At 38.6% G+C, this 20,508-nt stretch overlaps 1 long non-coding RNA gene across 1 annotated transcript in view; it reads left to right on the top strand.

Moving 5' to 3' along the window:
* The first annotated feature begins 254 nt into the window (after positions 1-254).
* The window catches only part of LOC135982036 (uncharacterized), a 45,582-nt gene continuing 25,328 nt past the window's right edge, over positions 255-20,508 (top strand). Inside the window, exon 1 of the long non-coding RNA XR_010599235.1 lies at positions 255-410. This is a non-coding gene — a long non-coding RNA (uncharacterized LOC135982036). The remainder of the gene's footprint in view (positions 411-20,508) is intronic.

Raw genomic sequence — 20,508 nt, 5'->3', positions numbered from 1 at the left:
TGGGGAATTAAGGGGTGTCTGGGGCATTATAACTCCCTTGCCTGGGCATGTAGTACAAGTCACTGTCCAGGTCTTAGCTCTTTACTGTGAATGTTTGTAATAGTGTGGCTTGCCCTATGGGCTGGAGAGCCTGGGGATAAGCCTACCTGATTACAAAATGGGCCCCACCTAATAGGAATCAGGTGATTCGTATGCAAAAAGGAGCCAGGCTTAGCTAGTGGTAGGTAGGGTACAGCTGGGAAGAGAGTGCAGGCATTAAGAAGGCTTCTACAAAGTCCTGACTCAGCAGGGGGAGAAGTAGAGTAGGAAAGGAAGTTAAAAGCAGGGAGGCAAGCTCTCTTGGTGAGGGGGGGCCTGAGAGAGACCTTGGCCAACCAGGGAAGAGACCAGAGGGGAAGTAAAGCAGCAAGGTAGGAGGTGGCCTAGGACTGCAATATGAGTAGAGGATCCAGCCTAGTAGTGCAGTACAGGGCCCTGGGCTGGTATCTGGAATTGAGTTTGGGACTGGGGTTCCTCTAGCCATCCCAAGGAGGGTACATACAAGCCCTTCACAGAGGTAGTTGAGCCTAGTAGGGGCAGCAGACTAAAGAGAGGACTGGCTGAAGAACAGCTCCAGAGAGGGTGGAAGTATTTTTGTTTCTATTAAGGCCAGTTTAGGATGTTAGCTTGGACAGTTGGGACCCTGGAAGGGGTGGACTAAAGATTGTGACCAGGCTGGAGGGCTGAGTTCCCTGAGAAAGATCTGCATGACTATCAATAAGGGGTGCTTGCTTATTGAGGTGCTGCTACACCATTCCTCCTGGCCCCTAGGGGGCCCCAAGTAGTGAGTGAACTCTGTTAGTGTTATTTTAAGGCTTTCAGATGTTGAGATGAAGAAATATTTCTTCAAGATACTGATGTTAAAATAAGTTTCCATTTAGTGGTTAGCATAAGTATAAATTCAGAATTTGCTACATGTAAAGACAATCTTCAGCTCCTCTTTTCAAAGAGCTGTTCAACCTATAAGCAAATAAGAACAAGTCAAGGGTCAGTATAGCAGAGTTTCATTTTAATAGGTTTGGTCTGACTGAACACTGGTTCACTTATTTAAATCAAGTATTCATTAAATCAGGTATTACCCTAAGGCAGCAGCAAGTGTGTAGGTAAAGGGTGCTCATGTAAGCATCATCAGCTATGAGAACCTTTCTGGTGAGCTTCTGTCTTGCCTCAGGCTGATGGATACCAAGTACAATAATCAAACATTCTTAGGTAGGGAAAACAGTAGGTGCATGATTCTTCTATCTCTGAGTCACTCTGTTAGGCCTTATGTATACAAGGAAAATAGGTTATGCTTGAAAATGTGTTAATTAACATGACTTTAAATGACTTTGCACCTAACATGGAGATGCTTTAACATCTTTAAAATCACCTATGAACCATGGGTGGAGCCTAGGGTTGACTGTACTAGCTAATGTGTTTTTTTTAAAGCATGTGTCTACATTAGATGTAAAATCATGTTTAAAATCATGCTACATTATTTTCAAAGGTGAATCTGTTCCCTCTTGTAGACAGTGCTATAGTGGGTAAAAGTACTAGTACACTGTTTTTTTTAATCAAAACAGTTTTTGAAAACCTCATGATATAATATTTATAGCTATCAAACAACCAGTGTATGTAAAACAAACACAAATTTCATTCATATATTCAGCAACTCCAAAAGTAATCTAAAATAGAAAGCCATACAACCTTTATTATAATACAGCACTGAATATTGCAAAATAAAGTGGTGGCATTCTCCTGTGCATACAACTTCCAACATGTACAATGAAAAGGAGTGAATAACCTCAACAAAGGGACCCATTATAGAAAAGCCAGGAACCTTTTAGTAGAGTCTTTAAAAGACCTTGATTTGTATTGTATAGTTTGAGAACATGCGCACTTTCAAGGCTGGAACTTCACATTCCATTCACAAAGTAACAGAAAAGGGTCAAGAACAGATTCTATATTTTATTGCCAGGGGGCTTTTAGAGAGAAACAAACTAGGTGATCTGTTAATTTTACATTATGTACAAGTGAGTACAATGAATAACCAATTAGTCAAGCAGTGAATGTTCATACAATAGATTAGAAACAACTTTTAGATATTTTTGTTTGTTTATCCACAAAGAGGAAATGTTACTCTCCTTGCTTCAGAGGCTATGAAATCCATTGCCAGGGGATATATCAACTCTTATTCCACATACCAAAAAAACAAAATGAAACTATCAGAAACAGTTTTCACTGCATTCAACTAAAGAATACTATGCCAACTTTTAAGTAGTCAGGTTTGGACTTACGAAGGCAAATGAATAGACATGCACACAATAATAAATTATCATACTCTACTTCAGTTATTATGGGCCAAATTATGAGCTTTTGACTCCAGTAAAGTAAATGAAACTACCAATTTATAATACTGGTACAAAGGAATCAGAATCAAATCTGTTAGGTTCAGGTCCTTCAAAATATTAGTTTAATAAAGATGGATGTTCATTAGCAAAACCAATACAGTTTAGGTCTATTTACCCATACAGTGTAGCCAGCACAAATCTAGCCATTTATATTTTGAGTTGCTTTTTAAAAAGAGACACACATAATGAAATAAAGAAGAAACAATGCAGTAATTAAAAAAAATCTACAAAAGCTTGCGGAAAAGAAAAACATGTTCTGGCATATATATTAAAGAACTCAAATGTACAGTGAACACAAGGTTCTGGAGGAAACAACAGAAAGTTGAATGAACCAACATAATTCAGGAATTTACAGACAGCAATTTAAAAAAAAAATCAAAAGCAGGAAGTCCTCAGGACCAGATGGTCTGACAATAGATTTCTATGAAGCTATGGCAATTAATCTAGTACAGCCATGTTAAATATGTAAAATTCATTGAAAAAGGTTTTATGCTTTAAGCAGCAATTTTCACCAACAACCTGGAGGTTTCAAAAAGGCATCAGCCCAAGAATGATTAGCATCAGCCATGATTCTTTGTTCTTTGAGCAATTCAAATTGATGGCAAATGAACTGGGATCATTTTCAAGTGATTCATCTCTTCACTGATTCCAAATCCTTGACCGAACAACAAGTCGGCGTTTACTCTTGTCTAACTATGAATCTGAGTGTGGATTTTCTCACTAAAATAATCAAAGCTCTCCCTAAATAAGAACTTACAGCAGTGACCAGTAGTGACACCATAGTTAAAGAGTCTGTCAGAATTTTCATTATGGCCTCATTTTGTGGGATTTATTATCAACAACAACAAAAATGTATCTCCAACTTAAAGCTAGCAGATAGGAGTAACTATTTGGTAGTGAGAAAGAAAAGATTGTTCTTTTGCTTACCTGTACCGTACATTACAATTTTGCACCACTCCATAATTTATGTTGGAAGTGTGGCATACGCATTTTCTTAAACTAAATTTAAATCTACAGCCATATCACGGTGGGAGGAACTGTCTTCGGATATAACATGCAAAATAGGGCCAACCTTGGTGTGTACTTGAATGAGAGTCCTCCAAGGAAAATCTGGGGTTGAAACTTGATAGGAGATTTGGTATAGACTTCAATTTACTTCAGTGGGCATAGGATTTTACCCCAAGTAATCAAGGAGAAACTGTTTATGTGACGTTCTTCTCTCTGAATTAGAACATATGTCATGTTAGGGGACTCTGATTCTAGAGAAAATATTTTGGATGAGATTTAAATATAAGAAACTGAACACTCAGAGATGTGAAAAATTCCATGGGATATTTCATAAGGTATAAACCCTGGAGTCCTGCCAGTTCCAAGTAGGATAATTACATTCTGCCTATCTAAATTACCTAAGCAATGTTAATATGATACAGTAATTCCTCACTTCCTGCTGTAAATGATAGTGATGTTGCTGTAATTCTAATGTATTTTATTCTATTCTATTCAGGTTCTTATGCTTCATTCATCACTATCTAAGCACTTCCTTCACCGTCATCCCCACTGCCATGGGGGGGGGGGGGAGAGTGTGGGTAGGTGGGAAAGGGTATGAGGCACAGAAAAGTAAGGGAAGTTGTTTGTTTCAGTAAAATCAGCATATTAGAGAACACTATGTGGTGTTCTCTAATAAGGCAAAGTCAAATAAGTTCCCACTTGCCTTTGGACTGGAATATATAGAAGATTGTGATAATTTATGACCCCACCTTTCAGGGGCTCAGCCTTTGAGAAAGCCTTGTCTCCTACACAAGCGAGTGTCCCTCTTGTAGTAGACAGTTCCATTGTTCCTGAGGTATGGGAGCTCTCATGGGCAATTGTGGCCCTAGACAGCAAATTGCTGTTTTAGGTATTGTGGGCCCAAGCAATTTAGTTCTTCGAAAAACCATTCTTGCAAGAGAATAAAAGTTGAGTGGATTGAAAGATAGTAGAATGAAGGAAAGGTATTTTAAAAATAAATCTATCACTAATAGGCCTATAATCCTAAACCTTTCAATGCTTACCACCCTGCATTGTGCTGTAAAACAACATCTGCTTTCCACCTAGTGGTCAATGCATTTCTGTGATGGCATTCCACTGAAGTCAGTGGGAGCTAGGGTTACTCAGCAACTTTGAAAGTCAGGCTACTTCTGTTTAGGTGTAAATTTATGAGTCTAATTTAAAACACCCAGGTTTGAAAACCACCTCTGAATATACTGGCTCTGTATGTTCAGGAATGAGGATGTCAAGAGACCGGAAGATTACAGAGTATACTGTGGGTTATCTAGAATTTGCAGTATAGTTTACACAACATTTGTGTAAATACAAGAGCTTGTGAACTCCCTGCCAGATTTTTATGTATGAGATTAAGGGGTTGTGCTAGCTGAAGGAAAAGGTTACTGAGCAGCTATTGGACATCTGCTGAGATTAAAGGGGCACCTCCTCAATTGGTGTAAATTGGCAAGTTCCGCTGCAATCAAGAGAATTCCGCCACTTTATACCAGTTGAGTATCAGATCCAAAGTGATGTGTCCAAAACATGACTCTAATTTTCATTTTAAAGGTAAAAGGGGCCATGTTCTTTTATTTATTTTTAATTAGTTTATAATTTTCATAATTTTAACTTTTTCCCCTTTACCTTTATCCCTTAAAGGGTGATTACAGACAGAGTTTTAAACCCACTGTTACCTCCAGAAAATACTCTTATGCTTAAGGAGGCTTCTTTACAGAAAAGTCCTTGCCAAATGTAATGTAAAAATATTAGCTATTGATGAAATGGGAATGCTGCTTCGGGGGGAAAGAGGTGACTCTCCCTTAAAGACTTTGGCAGGATTTTTGATATCAGGGAGCCAAAAGTGAGGCTCCTAAAGTTCTAATCCTGCCAAGCATAATTCATGCACAGACTGTTGCACTTATACAGAGCTCCATTTACTTCAAGAGGTCTCTGTGTAAACACAGAAATCCACCTGTGCACTACGCTTTGTGAGATCAGATTAGTATTTTCAAATACCTATGGGAGTTAGAAGCCCAAGTCCCTTTGAAAGTAAAAATCCCAGCCTAAAGCCATATTTTCAGAAGAGTTTGCTTAGCCTCTCTAAATCTATGTAGGTTCCAAAATATGGCTTCTGAACCCTAATTTTTGCCCACCCTTTAAAAATTTTGGCTTTTATTGTCAACCAAAATTAGAGCCTCTGAGGCCTCCACGGATTCTCTATAGCTTCCATCATCATGGTATCTCCTGAAAAGAACTATTAATCGCTGTGGTTAAGGGCATGTCTACACTGCAAGCTTAAGTCGACCTATATTAGGTCATTTTACAGCCACCACGGTAATTACTGAGGTGGTTCACATTCACACTGCCCTCTTGTCGTTGGTGTCTGTCCTCCTGAGGAGCACATCCACTGACTTAAGAGTGGCAATGTAGGGGGCTGAGAGCCTGGAGTCTCAGCTCCTTGAAGCTTACTGCTAGGAACCTTGGGGCTACTGCCCGAGCTCCTACCTCCCCACTGGGATCCTCTTTGTGTCTTACATTATATCTACTGTAATGTAGACCAGGGCTAAGCTGTTCCCTTCTACCTGATCTGTCAGCTGAACCTGTATTGCTTTTTTTTCTGATTTATGTTCTCATGATTCATCTCAAATAACAGCTACGGGAATCAGCTAAATCATTGGAAAAATTCATTTTACTTTAAATTACCATGATAAAAGTGAGTACTTTGCATGAACAGACGGTTTCAATAAGTGAAAAGACCGTTGATCTGATTTCCAACATTCAGAGGCGTTCAGATCCAGGGTGTTAGTCTATCTCCTGAAAAAAGAAAAAAAAAATATTAGAGCACTATTGGGAAGGTAGCACATTAGCAATACCTGCTGCCCTCATGAGTAGTGGCAAAACAACACTCTGTAGCTACTTTTACTAAAAGAAATATTATGCAGAAGAACTCTTATGATTACTTTCATTTTTCCCAGATGGGACACAAAATCTGAGTTTTCCTCTGGACTGCTTTCATCTGGTTTTCTTACAGGATGGGGAACTCTGAGAAGTGGTGACCCTGAAAATGATTTGGGGATCAATTTGGAGGTCATGTGGATAATCAGCTGAACCTAAGCTCCTATTGTGACTTTGTGGTCAAATTTGCTCATGAGATCCTGGGATGCATAAACAGGGGAATCTCGAGTAGGAGTAGAGAGGTTATTTTACCTATATTTTTGTCACTGGTACAACAGCTGCTGTGTCCAGTTTTAGGGCCTAGAATTCAACAAGGATGTTGACAAATTGGAGGGGTTTCAGAAAAGAGCCATGGGCATGACTAAAGAATTACAAACATGCCTTATAGTGAAAGACTCATGGAGCTCAACTGAATTAGCTTAACGAATAGGACGTTAAGGGGTCACTTGATTATAGTCCGTAATTATCTACATGGGGAACAAATATTTATTAATGGGCCTTTCAATCTATCAGAGAAAGGTATAACATGATCCAATGGCTGGACATTGAGGCTAGATCTATTCAGACTGGAAAGAAGGCGTTCATTTTTAATGGTGAAGGGAATTAACCATTGGAAGAATTTACCAATGGTCATGGTAGATTCTCTATCATTGTCAATTTTTAAATCAAGAATGGATGTTTTTCTAAAAGAATTATTTTGGAATTATTTTGGGGAAGGTCTATGGGCTATGCTATAGGGGAGGTCAAACTAGATCGGGGTTCTCAAACTGGGGATCAGGAACCTCAGGGGGTCGCAAGGTTATTACATTGGAGGGTTGCGAGCTGTCAGCCTGCACCCCAAACCCCGCTTTGCATCCAGCATTTATAATGGCGTTAAATATATTAAGTGTTTTTAATGTATAAGGGGGGGTCTCACTCAGAAGCTTGCTACGTGAAAGGGGTCACCAGTACAAAAGCTTGTGAACTAGATGATCACAATGTTCCTTTTGGCCTGGGAATCTGAATCTAGGATCCTTAGCTATTCCAGTTTATGAAGTCATAGAAAGTGACTATTTTAGTTGTATTTGTTTACATATAGACTCAAAGAGTCATTAGTAAAGCTCTTCTGCTCTCTACAGGATGCTGTTTCTGTCTGCAGTTCAGTCATTGTGCTTGAACAACATTAGCTGTTACCCCACCACAAAAACAGTTTCTTGTAGCTACTGCTTCCTTTAAGGATATCCCAGAACGTGTTTGTGTACTTTGTTCTGCATTTTGATCTTCATTAGCCATCCTGAACTACTTTCTATATTTATCTTTGCCTATCTTTTTTCCTCACTTCTCTTCTCCTTTAGATTCTTCATTACATAAGATTGTTTTATGAACTTTCTTTTATATCTTGAATCTACTAAGTCAGCATTTTGGCTGCAGGATTTCTACAAGTTGCTGGATTTCTCCCCCCACCAAAAGCTATTTTTTTAAATTTAGCATTTACATGAGCTACATTGTAATTTTAGCGGTGTATCTGGCAGTACTATTTTTCTTGACGCTACTCAGTCAAGATTTTTACTGAAGAAAAGCTAGAGGTTTGTTTGTTTAACTTTTTGAATGTATTGTTTTGTAATTGCAGTGCTATACCTTGCTGTATGACTTGACTTACTTTTCAAAGTCTTTGTAGTGGTATATTAGGACTCTAGACTAATTCAGATATGCTGCTTTCCTTAACTGATAAGCTCAAGTACATGTAATCTCTCCACTCTTACAGACATGGGTACAAAAGTTATGCATGCTCAAATGAAAGATTTGTGCACACAGATAGATACAAATCACATTTATGCACATAAATGTAGAGGCTGAATTGGGGGTGAATTATTTGATCCTCAGTGTGATTTTAATGTATTTTTATTAATTGAATTATTCCACATATCGAAATTATGAGAAAGTGTAAACATTTCATCAAGATATCAACATTTGGAAAGTTTTGACCAGGTCTATTCATCAGTTCTGAATGACAAAGACTCCAGATCTCTTAACTCTTTCTTCACATGGGAGATTTCTCATGCCTTTAATCATTTTCATCCCTTATTGCTGAACCCTCTCTAATTATGCAATAACTCAAAAATATTTGTTATTTAGATTGAAATAAGGCAGCTGCCTATACAAAATTTCTAGGCACACTGACAATTAAATGTTACAGCATAATGCCTCAGCAGTATTAAAATGAAAATATTCAGACAGGAGCAAATAACTCAACTTGGCCAGCCCAAGTCAGCCAGCCAACTACAAAAGAGCTCCTTTCCATCCCTGCCAATCATCCCAGGAACAAACCCCAACTCTTTCCAAAAACTCTATCAAACAGATGATGACCTTTGCAGTGTAATGATCTCATGCTTATTAAGATGATTCCATTCAACATTTTTATTTGGCTTTATCTACATGCTCTTTCTCCTCTCCATTATTTCCTTTAAAACATCGTTATTCACAAGACTATTGTGATACTGCGCAGTGCTAGTTCTCTTGTTTTCCCCCCTAAAGGCATTCATTAATTTCATACTTCATAACAAACAGTTGAAAAATCCCTTATGTTGCTATTCTACTGCATTCTGTGCACTAACTAGTTTGTGTAGGAATGAACATACTATAGATCTTCCACTTTCTCTTACCCCAACTAGCATAAATCTAAGGGATCATCCCCTCCTTGTATCGCTCCTGATGATCTTTAGAATCCTTTGTCTATTTTGTATTATCTACTTTATTTGAAAAAAATTCCTCGTTCCCCAGCCTATTCTTTGTTGATAATAAATCCAATCTCAGGTGTATTCTTGAGTTCAAAAGTAGAAAGAATTGCAATATCACTCTGACTTGAGAAATCTTTTTTCCTTTCTTTACCCTCATCTTTTTCAGTTCAACTACATTATACCTGGTATTTTCTACTGGTAATTCTTTGTATCTGTTATCTTCTAGTCGCATGTATCTAGCCAAGGTCAAATTCTTCAGGCAGTCTTATGAACTCCCTGTTCCTTTCTCACACTCACTGCAGAAATAGAGGATTTCAGAGAAAGTACACTAATAACTGAAGACCATATAATTATATACACTTGTGGGTAGATGGCCAGAACTAACTCTGGGCAGGAAGTTAATGAATGTCTTTCCTTCAGGACTAAATGAGCTAAATTTTGCCTCTACTCACACTCTGAGCAAAACTAGTTGCTCAGGGTATATGTTAGAGCAGAATTTGACCCCATGAGCACAGAGTTAGCATGACTGTGGGGATTTCCTCGCAGTGATCTGCTCTGTACTTGCAACCAATGAGAAATGACTATTAACACTTCCAGATATCTGTATTAAGCCCACAGCAAATACCATAAACTGTTTTCTCCTAGGATTATTGGTGAATATGCTGCAAACCATAGTCTGAGGCAGAAAATGAGAATGTGTGTTTGAAAGCAGTTAACTTGAATAGACCAAAGTTTTAAAGTTTTAAAGAACTTCCCTTATAACAACCCAGCTTCCATTGGGATCAGTGATAGGTGAGCTTGGAGTGTATATTTTAGAGATTACTTGGATCGATCATGTTATAGGAAAAAGTGTGCTTGAGCATCACAAGTTGGTAGACGTCCTCTTTTGTATCACTTATTTATCAAACAACACAAAACAAAACAAAAAAACTTTTCCTAGCTTTCTAACTTTCCTTGTACAAGTTGGGAGAAAATAGGGGTCTAACAGTTCCCTCAATGCATGTGTGTAGCTCCAGCTGAATGTAGCAGTAACTATCCGCCAAACATCCTGCAGAGCCCTACATATAGAACCATTTAGCATTCTTTGACATTTCTGTTCCATTTAGAGAACTTTTGAACTCTCCAAATTGCTAGCTGCTCACAATAGCCTGTATCACCTTTCCCAACTTTTTAAACATCTTTTTTTAAAACAGAAGTGATTGAAGAGGATTAAGTGCATAAGCAATTAAGTCACTATTAAACAATGGAAGAAAGGATTCTCTGACAGCAGACTACACAAAGCCATCAGGAAAATCAATTGAAGAAATAACGGGAGACAGAGGAAGCATTAAGTAATACATGATTTTTGCAAATAAGCACATCCCCTCACAGGGCATGAGGGTTGGAATTTAGACTAAAAACATAAACCCTGATATGAAATACGAAGCAGATAAAAAGGGGCAGGAAAACAAAATTAATAGGGATCTACCATAGGGAAAACCACGGTAGCAGCCAACAAGAAATCAGAGTTCTAAGAGCATCCTGTGCAGTCCAGCCATAATTTCATTCCTACCGAAGGTCAGCATAGGGCCTAAACTCCAATTAAGCCCTCAGAATAGGGTACAAGTGGAGTCCATCTGGTGCATAGGCCTCAAACTTTACCCTAAGATGAGTAGTAACCCTATTTTGCCTTCTCTGGGCCATATTCTATCCACAGAGGCATTTGGGTAACCTCCACTGACATTGAGAGGAGCTACATACATTCAAGAACAAAACTGGGGATTCATGAGTAAATCTTGCTCAGACATGCACTGGTTTTGAAATAAAGGTATTTCTGGCTCAAAAGAAGGGTTTGAAAAGATCAGAATGAATTATTTGTGGCCAATTACTTTGTTGGCCACAAATAATTTATTACAGACATTTCCCCTACCCCCCCATTCACAAATTGTTTGCAAACAGATTGCAAGATTGATTATTCCTGTGGTTCATCTTTTAGTTTAGTGTGAGGGTGTTGGGGGATGTTGGTGGCCTATTATATACAGGAGGTCAAGCTAAATTATCTAGTCATCCCTTCTGGCCTGAATCACTATGTTTGCAGATCACCTCAGCTGCAAATTCAAAGCATTTCAATTCAACATACATTCCCTGTTCATGCTTTAGTGTGTGCAATCTGTGTAAACAATTTACTAACCAACAACATGGATTTTTAATTCTATATTCAGTTTCAATATTTGCCATTCACAATTGGCAATTCATACTTCGTTGTTTAGTCACATAAGTCATCCAATCAGGGAATTGAAACAACACCCTCTACATGTAACTGTTTTCCCAATTTCTATTTCACGTTGGGTTGCATAAGTCACATAGTATTGTTCAAAGATGGGGCTATTCCACAATTCCTACAGGTGAAGTACCTGCCTTCTTCCCTCCCCCCCACCCCCGCCACTCCTTGGGCTGAAAACCCCTACAAGACTTATGTCTCATTGAATAAGATAAAACAACGAGGAGTCCTTGTGGCACCTTAGAGACCAACAAATTTATTTGGGCATAAGCTTTTGTGGGCTAGAACCCACTTCATCAGATGCATGAAGTGAAAAATGCAGGAGCAGGTATAAATACATGAAAGGATGGGGTTTGCTTTACCAAGTGTGAGGTCAGTCTAACAAGATAAATCAATTAACAGCAGGATACCAAGGGAGGATGGGGGTTGCTTTACCAAGTGTGAGGTCAGTCTAACAAGATAAATCAATTAACAGCAGGATACCAAGGGAGGAAAAATAACTTTTGAAGTGGTAAGAGAGTGCCCAATTACAGACAGTTGACAAGAAGGTGTGAGTAACAGTAGGGAGAAATTAGTATTGGGGAAATTAAGTTTAGGTTTTGTAATGACCCAACCACTCCCAGTCTTTATTCAGGTCTAGTCTGATTGTATCCAGTTTGCAAATTAATTCCAGTTCTGCAGCTTCACGTTGGAGTCTGTTTTTGAAATTTTTTTGTTGAAGAATTGCCACTTTTAGGTCTGTTATTGAGTGACCAGAGAGATTGAAGTGTTCTCCTACTGGTTTTTTAATGTTATGATTCCTGATATCAGGTTTGTGTCCATTTATTCTTTTGCGTAGAGACTGTCCGGTTTGGCCAATGTACATGGCAGAGGGGCATTGCTGGCACATGATGGCATATATCACATTGGTAGATGTGCAGGTGAATGAGCCCCTGATGGTGTGGCTGATGTGATTAGGTACTATGATGGTGTCCCTTAAATAGATATGTGGACAGCGTTGGCACCGGGGTTTGTAGCAGGGTTTGGTTCCTGGGTTGGTGTTTTTGTTGTGTAGTTGCTGGTGAGTATTTGCTTCAAGTTGGGTGGCTGTCTGTAGGCGAGGACTGGCCTGTCTCCCAAGGTCTATGAGAGTGAGGGATCGTCCTTCAGGATAGGTTGTAGATCCTTGATGATGCGCTGGAGAGGTTTTAGTTGGGGGCTGTAGGTGATGGCTTGGTACCCTTCTGGCTCTGTCAATCTGTTTGTTCACTTCACCAGGTGAGTACTGCAGTTTTAAGAATGTTTGATAAAGATTCTGTAGGTGTTTGTCTCTGTCTGTAATCATCATGAGCATAAGAATCAGGTTGTCCTTGAGATATACATACTCCAGACTATGCCCCAATCTGCCTAATCCCTAGTGTACAGCAGAATTGCAAGGCTTGTTCAGTGGTCTCAGAAGGTGACATCTGATGCGGCTAAGAGCTTGAGTATCACTAGGTATAGAGTAGAAAGAATGGTTTTCCTTAAAATAATAATCTAACAGACTTACTCTCAGAATGTTTTCATAAGATATATTGAGCCCAATTGTTTTTTAATTTATTTCTGTAACTCTTAGTTTTATCCTTTTATCTTACTAAATAGTTCCTCACTCTCCATGGGGGGTAATACCCCTCAGATACCTTTAGATCTTCATGTTCAACCATCCTTTTGCCCTTCCGCTTTTCCCCTGCCACATATATATTCTTGTGTGATAGGTAAAATATATGGGTTATTTTAATCTTTCATACTTAACATTACCTCTTTTAAAAACTGCTTCTTGCTGGTTCAGTAGATGATTCAGCTGTTATAATAAGGAGCATCACAGATAATGTTTATAAATACTCAGACTAAATCTTCCCATTCTTTGAGATACCGTACTTCATCTTCAGAAAGACATTTGTTATTTGAGAAAGGCGGATCCCTCAAGATTCTCAAAAGATCTGGACATTGAAGATTTTAGCATAAGTAGAAAAAGGTGCTGTCTTTCTCCTCTCTGGAAGCTAGAATTAACAATTACTGCTATCTAGCACCTTACAAAAATACTCTTAAGAAAGAGCATTTATTCAAAATAATATGTTCCTCTGCCATAGCTCCTTGTAGCTGTAAGTTCCATGGAGGTTTATAGCCTGCTGTAGGAAAAGAGGAAATGTCTTTCTAATTTTTCAGTGTCACGGGTTGCAGCAGTGTGTGTGGGAGGGGGGAGGGGGCAGAGAGGGGGGTTAGACTTTTTTAAAAAACACCAGTTGTGTAAAAAAACAACTGCAATAATGGCTCACTTCTTGTAAATCTAAAGAATGGTTAAGAATCTACTATTCTGTTGGGGTGACATTCATCCCTGTGCAGAAGGCAGCACCAGACCTCTACACATCTTAAGTTCCACTTTAGGCATCAAAATAGGGCTAAAATGGAGACTGAGCTATGCTTAGGCCTCATGGTGGCTCTCTGCACAGGAGTGATTTTTTTTCCCAAAGAGAACGTTGCTCCTCCACAAAACCAATATGAATTAAAGTTTTAGGGCCTATTCCTGCATCCATTGGAGTCAATGCAAGTTTTGCCATTGATTTAATTAAGTAAAAGAATAGGCCTTTTAAGTAGTAAAATGCCAATGTTGGAGGAACCAAAAAAGCTATTAAAAAACATTATCCTGTGTTTTGATTTCAAAGGATTTAGTTTTTTTCACATTAATGTATTCACCAAAAAGCATTATATTTTTTAACTTTTTGTAATGTAAAATTATTGGGTAGCAGCTTACTCTTATGTTGTTCTTTAAGTTGTCTGCATTTGTAAGAATTGGTGACTATATAAGAAGTCAGTTGTTTGCTTTCTCAATGCTTAGATTAGGAATGTAGCTTTCCATTAATTAATTAAATATTGGGCAATGACGAGTTAATATAAATGCTACGTTTTAGACACATTTTTTCCTTTATGCCTTTGAAATGGCTTTAAGTGCTAACATTGGGCTCTATTCACACCTGCCTTAGCAGTTACTGCTCTTCCAAAGATCTAAGTTTCTTACAGAGACAGCTGAGCTTCATAGTTTGATAATGAAGGTCTCTCCTTCTCTGAAGTCTGAAGAGCATACTAAAGAGGCCATGAAGCCTGAGGCCCTCTCCATGGCTGAAAGTTCAGAAAGGATCTCATCCAGGGAGTGGGAAAGATTCCTTACCTCATTGGCATTCAACACTTGCCCATAACAGTAACTGAGGTGGGAGAGCTGCTGCTCAATCACAAGTTGGATTTTATTTAGTCTCCCACTAATAGGAATTCAGCCTCAGAGACCCTTCCCTCTGTGCGAGGGGTTATACAGCTTTATGGCTGCAATAACTCCCTTATCCATAGCAGGGTGTCAGAAAGGAAGCAAATCTCTGAAGCATAGCAGCTTGTGGAGGTAGTGTGATCACAAGTTCTCTGCCCTCCTCCCCATGGAAGGGGTGGTGTTTGTATTCTGTATGCCAGGGGAAAATAAACAACCATTGAATATCAGTTTGCTGCACTTTGATGCCTCAATTGTATGTTTTTCTTGCCTTCATATTGTATTTGGGACAATGTTTAGAACAGCTTTAAAATCCTCTGCTGCTTAGGCAGGACTTGAGGGACTACTATATCACATGCTCAGTGTCTTAAATACATTGTGTCTCCTTACAAATTAGATTTATAGTATGTGCTTCCCAGAGGTGAATATAATGACCTCTTTCACCTTGTCTGAAGGGCAGCCTTGTCAAACTCTCAGTCAATATCTTACAGTGTATCCATTTAGCAAAGGAACATGGCCCAAACAGAGACTCTGGAGTGCAGGTATTCAGATGCATAGGTCTGACAAAGACAAATAGCATAGGGCTCCACTAACTGAACAAGGACAAAGGGACGCCTTGCCATTACTGTGAGAAACTGAAGACCATTTAGATTTCTCGTGAATGCACTTAATGGTCTGAGGAAAGACTTAATTTTTTGAAGTCCCCAATTTAATAAATGAAAAGCAAAGGAGTATTTTTGCTTGATCCCACATCTCTTTATTTTTTTTTAAGGAAACATTTTTAATAACTAATGTATTTTGAGGTCTTACTAATTTATATAGTACTTATATACTAAGCTCCTCCCCATTAAAATCACTTATTCATTTGCTACTGGTTTAAAATATTGGAATGTTGTAGCAACAGGTAAATACAATCTTGATTTAGACAGATTTGATCTTCTTACTGATTGTCCTAATTAAATCACTTATGCTGGTATTTTCTTGGAAAAATTTGAATGAGAAATTAATTTTGCAGGCTGATCTTTTTGGTGCTCTTGAAACTTCATAAAGAGCTGAGCAGTTGAAAATGAAGTGGTGAACAAATGTCACAAAGTTTTTTCAAAAATTAAATGAAAAGTTTACCACATTTACATGTCCCAACCCCCCCAAAAGTTCATTTAGTTTAAGAACTAAAATAACTGTCAATTTCAATTTTTGTAAATATTATATTTAGACAATTAAAAAAAACCACCCAAATTTGGGACACAAGCTGCCAACTTGTTTCTCTAATGCCAAATGGCTTGCTGTATGTAGCAGGTTACTTTTAGTTTTGTTTTTCCCTCCATACAATTAAAATTTCATAATGATATCTAGTGTATTTAGAATTAGGAATATATTCCCCATTTGGGGCCAGATTCTGCTCTCAGTTAATTTGACATAAATCATGAGTAATGCCATTGAAGTCAATGGAGTAAAACTGGTGAATAGCCATGGTAAGGCCCTGTCACAGACTTAGCTGACCATCCCCTTTTGGGCACTATTGTGAGGGGATCTCAACTCTGTATCCATGTGTTCTTAAAGCCTTCTAAGTGAGCAGAGTCTTCTCCTGACTCTGGTTTGGGGTCTCCGGCACATTTCTGGGGTGTAGGTCTCCTCTCTAGCACCCGCTCTGGGGAGCTGAGCCTCATGGTTCAACTGCCCAGCCCTTGGGACTGTTTTGCTCCTTCTCCCCCGCAACTCCCCTGTAGTTTGAATACACCCTCTCCTGTAGGGTCAGCTATGAAGGTGCTCTGGGATTACAGTTTACCTCTTCAGAGGCACATGGTAGATATAGCACATAACACACACAGACAAACTTTGCAGAAGATTTAAAAACTTCATTGGTCTTTACGTAAGAGAAAAAATACAAATCATTTAGAAAATAACCACCCTGAACTTAGTGCCCCTTGCTCTAGCTTACTCTTTCCTTGGGGGGAGAGGGGGTATCTTCAGTGTTCAGATAGACAGAGCTCCCCACTGCCTCAAGAGGCTCCTACAGCATGAGCTGGTGAAAATGACCAAAGGAGCAGAACAGCTCCTGCTGTTTTATAATCTTCCAGTCCTTCTGTCATGACCCCAACCAGGTGACTTTCCACTGCTAGGCAACCTCTCTCCTGGAAAACTAGTTCTCCTGAGTGGAAGCCAACCTATTGAATAGGATGTCTGTATTTGACTAGATGATCATCTCCATTTAATGATCATCTATTTTCAGTCTGGTACCACTACCCCTTGGAATATCAGTCCAACAAGGAAAAAGAAGAGAAGGCAACGGATTGCCTTTCAAAATGGCATTTGTAGCTTGATTAAGATACAGAGTTCATAATCTCACATGATTCATAAATTGAACATAGACAGATTCCCCAAATTGTCACAGGCCCCTGTATGGCAAGCACTAAGAATATTCTTAATGCAAAGAAGTCACACTGAAGTCAATAGGACAACTAATAGTATGTAAAAGTAAGTCCATTCATAAACCTTAGCAGGATGAGGGCTTTAGTGAGCTCACAAACAGACCTTTGATATCTGCTCATAATCCCCCTTATAATTAATAGGTAGAGCTGGGGGAAACTTTTTGGATTATTATCTTATTTACTGAAAAATGCAGTGGAGAATGAGGAAAATTATATTTCCCCATCTATATTTCAGTTCAAGATAAGGAAGAAGGTTTAAACAAAACTCCTCTGAAGGATAAGCAAACATTGAAAAAGAGAGGAAAAACACCATTTTTGCACAGGTCAATTAAAAATGGATGAAAGGTCCAGATGGGATGTAAAAAAAAACAACCCTGATCTGAATTGCCTATGTTCTAGACACCAAACCAATGTTTGATAAGATTGGGCTTAGCAGACATAAGGAAGCTGCTGCTGTTTGTGGTATGCTGCTGGTCCAAAAAATAGAATGTGGAGGAAACTGTAGATTTAAGATTAGGTTAATTTAATTTTGTTTGATTTGTGGTGGATGCTCAAGAGTTCCTTGGTTTGAGAGAGACAGCAAATTGTGAGACAATTTGTAATTGGACATTCAGTAATATTAAATTATCTCTGAAAGAGATTTTGTGGTTTGAGATGGATAGAATCTTTAATGTTAAGTTTGTCTTGCTATCTTGGGACATCCCAGGTGCCCAACCTCAGTATATCGGGAGCAGAAGACCACCAGGGTTTGATTTGTATTTCATTCACAAAAGTTTCATTTTAAAAGGGCTATACTTCTAGGAGACGCACCATTGTACTAGCTTTAAGATATTTCACTACTCTACCAATATCTGGTTATCTACAGATCTCCAAATATCTCATTATTATAAAATGACTCAATCATTTCTCAACACATTGACATTATTTGCATATAATAATAAAATGCATTTGTTTAAACAAATATCTAAAGCATTTTAAAGTGAATTTAGTGCTATGAGGGGACAGATCATTTAAAATTTTCCATACTAATTTTACAATTATCTTCAGCTCTGCTCTGGAAGAAACTCTGACAATGAGAGTGTACTAGACTCCATTTTCAATCAGCCTGAGACTATGTTGAGACTTCCAGGAATCATCAGTTGGGATCATTGCTCCCCCCCCCCCCCTCTGATTTTCATGTCAGTCCAATTATGAACCTACAACACCATTTCACATAGGCTACCTCGTCTCATAATCACATTCAAATATATATTATTTATTGGAATGGGATAATTTTTTCAGATTCCAAGAAATGTACCAGTCTTTCCACAAAAGTGGAAGGAAATCTGTATGCACATCTTTGAGTGATGGGAACTCCAGCTCTATTGAAATATTTCAAAGTATTGACACTGTCTAGTCCATCTAGCCAAGATTTTTGCAGGTCTGTCATTTTATTATCTGAATACTTGGCACATTCACTGGTCCCCAAATTTGGATAAAAACGGTTTTGTACTCCTTGACCCATCCAGTGGTACTCATGTCTTGAGTCTCTTGAAGGCCTGACCCTGAGCAGGGCCAGCTCTGGCTTTTTTGCCGCCCCAAGCAAAAAAAAAACAACCTTGTGGCGCGGCCAGAGCCAGGGTGCAGGGGGACTTCCTGCGCTAGTGGGGAGGAGGGGGAGGGAGTGGGGGGAGAGAGAGAAGGGGGCAGCCAGGGCTTCAGTGGGGCGCTGCCAGCGGCACAAAACGCCGAGCCGCCTGCCAGGAGGGCTCCGTGCCGCGGTCGGCTGGGAGGGAAGGACGCGGGCTGCTCTGCCGGGCTTGCTGCAGGGTGCTCCCCTCCTCCACACCACCGCCCCCTATAGGGCAGCCGGAGCAGAACAACAACAACAAAAAGCGGCCGTGCCGCCCTAGGATTGTGCCGAATGCCACCTCGTACAATCTGCCGCCCCAAGCACGAGCTTGCTCGGCTGGTGCCTGGAGCCGGCCCTGACCCTGAGAACAGATCATACACTTATTTGATTGTCTGACCCCACAACATATGATCTATCTAAAGCTGTACATAGCAAATTATGTAAGACGTTTTACCTTCTGATTGCAAATTTGTATGGATTTGTATGATTATTTGTTATTTGCAAATATTTTATGTGAACAAATTTCAAACATGGATGACTCATACTGTGTTTACTACAATTATTTACTATTATTTTCACTGGGATATTTTTTCACTTGGGTCGCATGGTATTGTTTCTCTTTCCAAATTGAACAAGATACCTCTAGTACAGAAGGAAATGTGTCATCAAATCACTGGACCTTTGATTCTCTTAAAAAAAGAGTGGAAGTAGTTGGCAGAGCTAGGAGCTGCTAGACTAGCAGGACTAGTATATTTTTGGGACATATTAAGCTGAGCTTTGAACAACTGGATTCATGGTAACTAAGGCAGCTGGTTCTACAGGAGTAAGGATACAAGAAACAGTCCCATTAAAGTGTTTTAAGTAGAGCTAGTCAGGTACTGGAATTTTTGTTCCATGGGAAGTGTAAAAAAAAAAATTAATTCCAAATCAGAATAAAAAGCTGAAAACTTGAAGTGTTCTATGAAGCAAAAATTCCAGACATGTTCATTTTGATAGTGTTCAAATATTTTGTTTTGATAATGGATAAACATTCTATTGGACTTTATCACTTCTATTCATGTCATTGACGTATTAATTTTAAAATATCTATAAAAATAGAAACAAAATTAAGTTTCAATACTATCAAAACAACGTATTTAACACTGTCAAAATGAAATGTTTCAACTTTTTGCCATTAAAATATTGAAACTGACACGTTTGTGCAAAAGTTTCAATTTCAACAAAACTGCATTTTTCAACAAAAACTGTTCTGCCAATAATTCTTCAATGTGCTCTAATTTTAAGACTCTCTAAAGTAGATTTTTCTGTAACAGATATGTGGTATATATAAAATTTATTATGTCGTGTGGTATGATATGAAGATTTTTATCAATGCTTGTTTAAGATGTTCTGTATAACCGAGGCTTCCCAACTATGAGTCTGGTTACAGCCCTAAACTCTCACTAGTAAAATCTTTATAGTGCATCACATTGCGTGTTTGTGCATGTACATGTATAAATAAATGTGTTGTACTATAAAGATTTTATGTAGACATATTTACAGTGACTGATAACTAGATAAATTTGATCTCAAAGGACAATTTTTGCAATGTTAGATGTGCCTGAAATACATATTTATATCGGAAGAATTTTCTCCACTATAATTAGAAGTTTTAAGGAATCTAATGGAGTTAGGAACCTTATTCCCTTTTATTTCAGTTGGATTTGGGCTCCTAATTCCTTCAGACATTTTTGAAAATCCTAGTCGATGTTGCTATAGCAACCCTACTACAGGGGACTTTACATTCCTGCTAACTTGGAGCTACAATAATTTGCA

Source organism: Chrysemys picta, chromosome 3 (genome assembly GCF_011386835.1).
Source record: "Chrysemys picta bellii isolate R12L10 chromosome 3, ASM1138683v2, whole genome shotgun sequence".
Taxonomy (NCBI): Eukaryota; Metazoa; Chordata; order Testudines; family Emydidae; genus Chrysemys; species Chrysemys picta.
This window is presented reverse-complemented; position numbering and strand designations above follow the sequence as displayed.